The sequence below is a fragment of the Pteropus alecto genome, unplaced genomic scaffold, assembly GCF_000325575.1.
Source record: "Pteropus alecto unplaced genomic scaffold, ASM32557v1 scaffold548, whole genome shotgun sequence".
Classification (NCBI taxonomy): domain Eukaryota; kingdom Metazoa; phylum Chordata; class Mammalia; order Chiroptera; family Pteropodidae; genus Pteropus; species Pteropus alecto.
In genome coordinates this window covers 417,913-428,140 of record NW_006441138.1, presented here as the reverse complement: position 1 = coordinate 428,140, position 10,228 = coordinate 417,913, and the positions used below count along the sequence as shown (strand labels likewise).

Genomic DNA, 10,228 nt, shown 5'->3' with positions numbered 1-10,228 from the left:
TTATGACCCTCACATCCATGTCTGTGTGTCTCACCATACACGAGTAAAACAAATCCCAGGTACCCCTTACAACACATTATCTATAGAGAAGAGTATATGGACAAAATTTCCTGCAGATATCAAATGTAAATTCTGGAAAAACAAATAGACAAAAAATCAAATAAATATGAACTTTACTTTAGAGCTCTTGAAGTACACAAATGCAGGAATATTTTTAAATAAACACTCTTAGTTTTATTTCTTTTATTTAACTTAAATTTTAAATAAAACTTCATATTTTAAAAAAGTTTTAAGTTCACAACGAACTTGAAAGGAAGGTACAAAGATTTCCCATATAACCCCTGCCCCCACATTTCTACAACTTCCCCCATTATCAACATCCTCCACCAGCACTGTACATTTGCTAAAACTGATGAACCTATACTGACATCATAGTCATGCAAAGTCCTAATTTAGATTAGAGTTAACTCTGCATTGCACATTCTATGGGTTTGGACAAATGTATAATGACATAAATTCATCATTATAGTACCATACAGAATATTTTCATTGCCCTAAAAATCCTATGTGTCCCACTTATTCATCCCACCCTTTCCCACTCCCTACTAGCTGCTGATCTTTCTACCACCTTCATAGTTTTTTTCTATTCCAAAATGTCATGTAGTTGGAATCATACATATAGGACTACTATGTAGGCCTTTCAGATTGACTTCTTTCATTTAGATATCTGCATTTAAGTTTCTTTCATATCTTTTTATAGCTCGATACCTCATTTATTTTTAGTGATAAATAATATTTTATTGTATGGATGTAGCACAGTTTTACTCATTTATTCACCTACTAAAGGGTATGTTTGCTGCTTCCAAGTTAAGGAAATTATAAATAAAGCTGTTATAAACATCTGAGTGTGGGTTTTGTGTGGATATAAGTTTTAAATTTCATTAGGTAAATATCAAGAGATGTGATTGCTGGATTATATGATAAAAGTATATTTAGTTTTGCAAGAAACCACCAAATTCTGCCAGAGTGGCTGTACCATTTTGCATTCCCATCATCAATAAATGAGATTTCCTATTGCTCCACCATCCTTGCCATCATTTGGTGTTACCAATATTCTAGACTTTGGTCATTCTGATAGGTATATAATGGCATCTTATTGTTGTTTGGATTTGCATTTCCCAGATGACTAATAATATGAGGTGTCTTTTAATGTACTTATTTACCATGTATATATCTTCTTTGGTGAGATATCTGTTCAGGTCTTTGGCTAATTTTTTAATTTATGTTGTTTGTTTTTTTGTTGTTGAATTTTAAGAATTCCTTGGATATTTTGGATAACAGTTTAACAGAATTATCTTTTGCAAATATTTTCTCCCAGTCTGACTTGTCTTCTTACTCTTTACATTGTCTCGCAGAGAAGTTTTTAATTTTAATAGATTCCAGCTTCTCAATTTTTTATGGATTGTGCCTTTGATGTTGTATCTAAAAAGTCATAGCCATACACAAGATCTTCTAGGTTTTTTCTTATGCTATATTTTAAGTATTCTACAATTTTATATCGTACATTTAAGTCTCTGATCCATGTTGAGTTAATTTCCGTGAATGGTGTAAGGACTGAATTTAAATTCATTCTTTTGCATGTAGATGTCCGGTTGTTTCAACAAGATTTTTTGAAAAGACTATCTTTCTCCATTTTAGTGCTTTTTTTCCTTCATTAAAGATTAGCTGACTATATTTATATGGACCCATTCTGGGCTTTCTGTTCTTTTCCACTGATCTATTTGTCTATTCTTCCCCATCATCACACTGTCTTGATTACTGTAAACTTATAGAAGTCTTGTAGTTGATTAGTGTCTATCTTCCAACTTTGTTCCTCTCCTTCAATATTGTATTGGCTGTTCTCTGCCTTTTGCCTCTACACACAAGTTTTAGAATCAGTTTGTTGATATTCATAAAATAGCTAGCTTGAATTTTTATTGGGATCGCATTAAACCTCTATATCAAGTTGGATAAAACACTCTAACAACATTGATTCTTCTTATCCACAAATATGGGATATCTCTCCTTTTATTTAGTTATTTTATTTTGTTCAACAGAGTGTTATAGTCTTTCTCATATAGATCTCTATGTAAAGATGTCTACCTAATTATTTCATTGCGGGGGGTGCTAATGTAGGTGGGTTTTTTTGTTTGTTTTCTTTGTTTTTTTGTTTTTGTTTTTTTTTTAGGCGAGGCAATCCTTGGTTGACCTCACAGATTGCAAGGACCTTGTCAGCTTACGATATCTTATTTTTTATTTTTTTATGCCTATAGCACTTGGTCTTCCTGGGTGGTCTCCCATTCAAGTACTAACTAGGCCCGACCCTACTTAGCTTCTAAGATCAGATGGGATTGGGCTTGTTCAGGGTGGCATGGCCATAGATGGTATTGTGTTTTTAATTTCAAATTCTACTTGTTTATTGTATATAAAAATACAATCAACTTTTATATATTAATCTTAAATCCTGCAACTTTGCTCTAATTATTTACTAGTTTCAGGAGTTTTAATGTCAATTTTTTTTTTCCATTTCCCACATAGATAACATGTTGTCTGTGAACAAAGACAGTTATATTTCTTCCTTCTCAATTTATATTCCTTTTATTTCCTCTATTTTTCTTATTGCATTAGCTAGAACTTCCAGTATAATTTAGAAAGGAGTAGTGAGAGAGAGCAAGAAAAATCTTGCCTTATCAAAAAGATTTTTGAAGCATATAACAATATGAAGCAAGCAAGGATTGAATATGGAGTTAATCTCCTCTTTCTCTGGCTTTGATCTGTGGACAGTCACTGTCATGACATGGGAGGTTGTTAAAACAAAAGTATTGAAAGCTTATTATTTTTCTGGTTAGATGGTCCAAAGGAAGAATCCTGAAGCATAAGTCACTGGAAAGTAATGGGACAAATCTAAAACAAAACAAAACAAAAAAAAGGGAATTAAGAAAATAACAGTTTCACATTGTGTGCCTGTGTGTGTGTGTATGTGTGTTTGTGTGTGTGTGTATTTGCATGCATCTTACCCATGTCTGACTGGCAGGACACATAAATGCAGCACACTGCAAAGAGTCTGAACAAATGTTCACGTTGCTATTCACCAGAGGCAGGACAGAGTTTTCAGTCTGAGTCTAATCAAGTTAACTGGCCACTAAAACAAAACAACATTCTTTGGAGGAATATAATAAAATCCAAAGCTTTCACAGCAAAATAGTCATAATGTTTAGTATATAGTACAATTATTCAGTACATGAACAACCAAGAAAATATGATCCTTTCACAAAGAAAAAAAAATTAACAGAAACAAACTTCCAAATAAGTCAGATATTAAAATTATCTATCAAGAATTTTAAAGGCATTTTGAAAACAAAACTCAGAGAAGTAAGAAATTTTACTAATAATCACAATCATAATCATAACAGTACACATGTCTCTAATTTTAAAATATAGAGGAATATCAGCAATCGAAATATATATAAAAACAAATAAAATATTTCATAAAATCAAAACACATTTTTGAAATAAAAAATTTCACTGGATGGATTTAATAGTTGAAACATAGAAGTAATTGAAGTAATTAATGAGCCTGAAAATAGGTCAATAGTAATAAACAAAGAATAAATAATAAGAATGATAAAATTAAAAAATAAGAGGAAAAGAAAAACATGAACAGATCCTAAGGATTCTATGGGACAATAGCAAAAGGACTAACAAATAAATAAGCTCAGCAAACTTCCCAAAACATGAAGAAAACCACATCAGACAAAAATAGATAAACTAAAGATAAATAATTTTGACAGAACTCAGAGGATAAAAAAGACATAAATGAGAAAAAAAATAGATCATTGTGGACTCTAAAAACAACAATCATCGTTCTCATTGAATCCATCTTTCAGATACTAAGAAAAATGCCAAACCAAATTCCATATCTAGCATAAAGAGTCTTCAAAAATAAAGGCAAGTATATTATCTAAGGTCATGCCAACCTAAGTGGCAGAGTAAGGACACCCTAAAAAATTGCCCCTCTATAAAAATCAATGAAAAAAATGAGTAGAAAAATGTTAAAATCAATTTTGTCTGAACTCTGGAAAACAACTTAAGGCTTGTAGCAACCCAGGGAGCATTTAGTTAAATGAATAAAATAAAATAAAAAGACAGCATTTCTTTGTAAGCAAGCTTTGTGGCATTTTAACCTAACCTAGTTCCCTCATCACCAGTAACTTTAAAAACTAAAGCCTACATTTATGGTTCCAGAGAGAGCAGAACAGAGTATGAGCTCAATCGATATTATCCAATAAAGGAAACAGAAAATAAAATAATAAAAAAGAGTCTTACAGATGTGAGAGACATTATCAAATCTATCCACACATGTATAACTTGAGTCCTCGAAGAAAAGCAAAGGGAAAAGAACAAAAAGAATATTGAAAAATAATGATCAAAAACTTCCCAGATTTGATGAAAACCATTAATTTACCTATACAAGAGACTCAACAAATTCAAAGTAAGATAAAATCAGAGATCCACACCTAGACCCATATCCAACTTCCAAAAAACAAAGACAATAAAAGTATCTTTAAAACAACAAGAGATGTGATTCATCACACACTGAGGATCAATAAAATTAACAGCTGATTTCTTACTGGAAACTGTGGAAGCTAGAAGACAGTGGGGTGACTATATTCTATTTTAACACTTCTATTTGAAGTGCTGAAAGAAAAAACTGCCAACCAAGATTTCAATATCTGGCAAAGCCATTCTAAAAAATGAAAGAGAAATCGAGACATTCTCAGATAAATAAAACAATGGAAGAAATTTTCACTAGCAGACCTACCCTGAAATGAAAGGACACTTTCATTTAAATGAGAAATGAAAGGACACTTTCATTTAAATAAGAGTTTAAAGCCATATAACGAAATAAAGAGCCCTGGTAAACATAATCACCTGGTAAATATAAAAGCTAGTATAAATGTATTTTCTGTTTTTAACTATGTTTTTCCTCCCGTTTTATCTAAAAGATGGCTGCACAATGCAATAATTAGAATTCTATATTGGTAAGTACACATTATATGAAGATAAAATATGTGAAAATACACCATAAAAGAAGAGAAGATAGATGATTATAATAGATGATAGATGATAGATAGATAGCTAGATAGATAGATAGCTAGCTAGCTAGCTAGCTAGCTAGATAGATAGATAGATAGATAGATAGATAGATCGAGAGATGAAAGATAGAGATGATAGAGATGGTAGATAGAGAAATGATAGATATTTAGATTTGGGGAGATTGACAAATATGTGAATATTAAAAAATACACTCTTAAATAAACAAATCTCAAACAATTGCAAGAGCATTGTTGCTACAGGGGCTGCTTGTTGACCATGGATGGAAAGAGATACAGGGAAGAAGGTAAACTAAGAATACAAAGAATTAGAGACCCCCTCTTACCATATGGAGAAAATATGACCTATATGGTATACAAGTGAAGTTTACATTTACTTACTTATGAATCAAATAAACTAGAATAAATTTCTCAATATATACAAAGAAACAAAAATATCCGCTATTCTGTTTGTTTATTTATTTATTTGTTTTCAAGTGTGTAAAGACAGTCTGGGTTTATGTGGGAACTAAGTTAAATACATAAAATTTGACTTTATTTTTCTAGTTTACATGAACTTCATATAAGATTTAAAATTTAAGTATCTGAATATGATGGGAAACAATTTTTGGTTAGCCTAACTATTAATGAATAAATAATAAGATTCTAAGTTTTATTTTCCATTTAGAAATACTATGTTGAATAATGCAAATGGTACATTTACTACAGCCTTCTAAACATAACTTAAGTGTCATCCTTCTCAAAAAACTTATTCCCTAGAAAAGTAAGGTTCATAGAGATGTTTTAAGTGTTACATTTATAAATATAATGTCTTAAGTATACAACTCATCTTCAAAAATATTGTCTTATGATAGATGTGTTTTTCCAAGTCATAAAATTATAGCATAGAAGTTTGACATTTGATTGAAAAATATTTTCATTGCTTTATTGAGATGTAAAAACAAAACAAAACAAAACAAAACAAAACTACACATCTTTTATTGGGCTAGAAGCTAAGTGTATGCCTGTGTGCATGTGCATGCCTGGGCATGCTTGAAACTGTGTTCTTATTTACTTCAGAGTAAAATTCAGATTTAGCTTGTGACTGACATAACTTCGATCACAGTAAAAAAGCTAAGAGAAATTTTAGGAGCTTTTTTCTGCTGGTCTCCATCTCCCTTTGAAATCCAGTCTCTTCATTCTTACCAATGTTGACCTCAATGAGAATAGGTCAAGAACAACTACAACCCTTGTTAACTTTGCTTCAAGGGAGTGTGCCCTTCCTTTAGAACCTGGCTGAGCAGGTCCTACATAATGAGCTTTACTGAGAATAATAATAATAATAACAACAACTGAGTGCAAATAATTAATTAGTAATAGGGTTAGTAACAATGGAAAATAATAAAATTGCAAATAGTATGCAGCTCTAATAGTTGTAGCACAAAAAATTGGGCTTTCTCCCAGGGTACTAAGAAAAATGTGCAAAAATCTATATATTTTAATATTAAAAGAACATAAAGATTGTAGAAACTATTTCTTCTTTCTTTCCTGGAAAAGTAAAGTTCATAGAGATACTGAATTGCAGGTTTATGAAGATATTGAATTGAAGGAGAAAATAAAAGTCTTAAAATTAGAAAATGGCTAAATATAACTACTTGTGAGCTAAGCAATAAAAGCCAGTAACGGGCTTTGAAAAAGTTAGAGTGGAATATCATAACCTTTTGCAACATACATAAAAAGAGGAAAAGAAGAGAGAGGAGTGAGGAATATTAAAACACTCAGGACACAGGGCTGACATACCTAGATATTCCTGATTAAAGTTCCAATGTCACAATAAGTCATAAAGCAATAATAATACCTATAAGTTGTGTGAATAACTGCTTATGTTTTATATAAATACAGAATGAAAAAATGACTAATAATTTATTGATTTTAACAAAAGGGTCAGTCTCAGAGATGAGGTATCCTTGCTTTTCATAACAAAATGAGGTGATCCTATCAGCAGCCCCCAAAGTGGCAAGTTTAATAGCACTTTTCAAATTACCAAATTAATTATAATTTCTATAGTTCATACATTTCTCCTCAAATATGTATAGTAAAGATATATACTGATATGAGTTTGGTTAATAATTGACAACAACATCTTTGTAATTAAATCGAATGAATAAATTTTAAAAAAATATTTCTAAGCAACTAAAAATATTCTATACTTAAATTTTCTGTACCTGTTACATGGTAATAATTTGCTGAAATTTTGAAATCATTTCAAATTTTGAACAAGTACTCACTTTCTGCTTTTCATTTATTTAGAAGTAATATTTGATTTTACTAAATATTTATTCCATTATAATATTTTCATTAATTGAAGGGGCAACTTATCTCTGGTAATGATTTTTTTTAAATAAATTTATCAGAATGAAAATTAAGTAAATATTCTAGTGTTTTTAAATATTAAAAAAATGTCAAAGAATCCCTATAAAGCATTAAGCTTCAAAAAATCTGCTAGCTTTCATTTTTCTAAAATGAATATTGTAGACTACATGGCACGATTTAAGAGAACCATTTACTTAAATATTACTCAAATGTCCCAGGAAAGTTAATATTCTGAACCTAACTAAAAAATGTAATGTAGTATATTACAGGATGTTCATTAACAGGACTGACTTAATTTGTACATGAGAATCAGTTACCTATTTTCTGTTCCTGCCTTTTGTAACTCTCATTTTTCAAACAAGACGGACACACTTAAGAGTTTTAATCCCACCAAGGTCTTGGTGAATAAAAGGCAGACACTGTCTCTGTCCCTCAGAAGTGGGGATAGGTCAGAAGAAGCCCAGGATATCTGGGATGTGTAGAGCTACAGTGAATCTTGCTCACAACAGAGTAGTTGAGCTCCTCTCACATGACTGAGCTTTTGTCTCAGGGCCTGACTTGGGATTGCGATTTCACCTTGAACAGAAATCTAGCTGACTGAATCTAAGAATTCCTTCCCTAGTTTCTTCTAGAGTCTTCATCCTGAAGGCTGGTTCTTGATTCTAGAATTCCTTAATTTAATGTATATGGACCTCCTGATCAGTAATTCCAGAACTCATCTGATGCTCCCGCCCATGGCTGCCTAGACACTTGTCATCATGCTCTTCTTAGCTGTGGATTTTTAGTCTTTACAAAAATAAGATAATTTTATTAAATCAGTTTTGTTTCTTTGAAGAAACTATTTAAATTTTTTTTTTCAGTTTTCTTAATCCATACAGTGAATATATTTCCAAGGTAATAATTAAGCTTCTACAATATCACCCTGATACTTCATGATATTTTATGTGTTTTACTTTTATCTACAGAAGATAGTACGATATGGAAAAAGAAAGAAATTTGAGACATAATTTATGAGGAACATAGACATAAATTTATATGCTTTTTTGTTTGTTTGTTTGTTTGTACTACTTGCCTTCACATACTTTTGGTCTTTCATTGGGGTTTAATTGGATCCCCAGTAAATCTTTTTTATCTCCTTCGATGATTCTGTTATTCTGGAGATATTGATTAGTCTGTGAAAAAAATTAAAAAGATGATAATGACAGAGAGAGAGGAAACATAATACTGGCTTAGTAGATTAAAATGTAGTTCCATGAAAAGTAAAATTGGTATTTTATTTTAGTAATAAACATCTGGTCACACTTGGAGCTGTCAGGTGGACATGGTAGGTAGGGGGAGATAATGAGTTTATTTTCTTCCTATATAGTAATATCTAGAGATCATGAGCATGGGGTCCGGCTTGTAACTTATTCAGAAAAGTAAAGAAAAACGTTAGTTTCAGAAAGATAACACTAACTATAGAGTATATAGTTTGTGAAAAAAATAGTAAATCTTAACAGCTGTTGGAATGCTTTGGTAAGCTACTTGATCATTTAACACCTGAGCGTTTGGCTAACAGGAAACAAAGACAAAAATAGAGTAAAACTAATCTAAACCAGAAAATAACTAGACTTTGAGGGTAGGTATAATCATAGGAGAGAGGAGAAGGAGGGCATCCCAATATGTTAGAAATTTCCTCCAGAAATACACTACCTTTAAAGGAAAATCGATTCACAAGAAAAATGTAATAGTACATAGGAAATCCATAAGCCATATCACTCATTCTAAAATCCTCAGAGAGACTGGGAATGACTCGAGTCTCCCACTACACAGAGGATAGGGGTTGAGCTAAATTCATTAACTTCAAAGTATGGACTATCTTAGTTGATGCCTCGCTGATGCTTGAGTTATAAGGAAAACTGAGCAGAAGTCTGACTAAAGGAGAAATGAGTCATTTTTATTGCCAGTTTTTCCAGCAATTAGCTATGTGCTCCATGAGAGAAAATAATATGTTTCTAAATTTTTTCATCTACAAAGGAGACATAATACTACCTGATCCATCTAACCTACAAAATCATATAAAAATCAAATGACTACACTTAGAAAGGTGTAAAACCTCTCTAGAATGAAAGGCTTTTAGAGTTGACAGACTCAGGAGTCAGTGGCTACATGTCAATACCTCTTATCCTGGACTGTAAACTGCCTGTTTTTATAGCTAACTGTATTTTGTTTTTATTCACATTAAGACATGTCTAAGTCAGCATATAAGAAAGGAAATAGTCTTTCTATTGCTCAATTTGCATGATGATGACATGCTTCATCTAATTGTACATTGTTTTCTATCTACTGAGGGCACATCCTTCACAAATTTTGCTTGACTAATTTCTACTCAGTTTTTGAGTAGCTGTTACTAGAGCATTCCTTCTCTGGGAAGTCTATCTCAACCGTCTCCCAATATAATTCCAATGAATTCCTGTTGCATCTTTTATTCTTTCCCAACTCTTTCTGTATTATAATTGTCTGCTTACTTTACTGTCTCCTCCAATTGACTGTAAGCTCCTTGAGGCCAAAACCATGTGCTATTTAATGTTGCACTCACATCAATTCTGGCATACAGAATGCTCTCAATTAAGGGTTCTCAACATGAGGTCATTTTATGAACTTCAAGAGTTCAACCATTTCCCAAGAAATGTTATGCCAAATGTCCTAAGTATGATGTGTAACTTCGGGGGCCTGGGAAATAA

At 31.7% G+C, this 10,228-nt stretch overlaps 1 pseudogene; it reads right to left on the bottom strand.

Annotated features, from left to right (window-relative positions):
• Positions 1–2,303: 2,303 nt before the first annotated feature.
• Positions 2,304–2,422, bottom strand: LOC112485208 (annotated as a pseudogene).
• Positions 2,423–10,228: the final 7,806 nt, after the last annotated feature.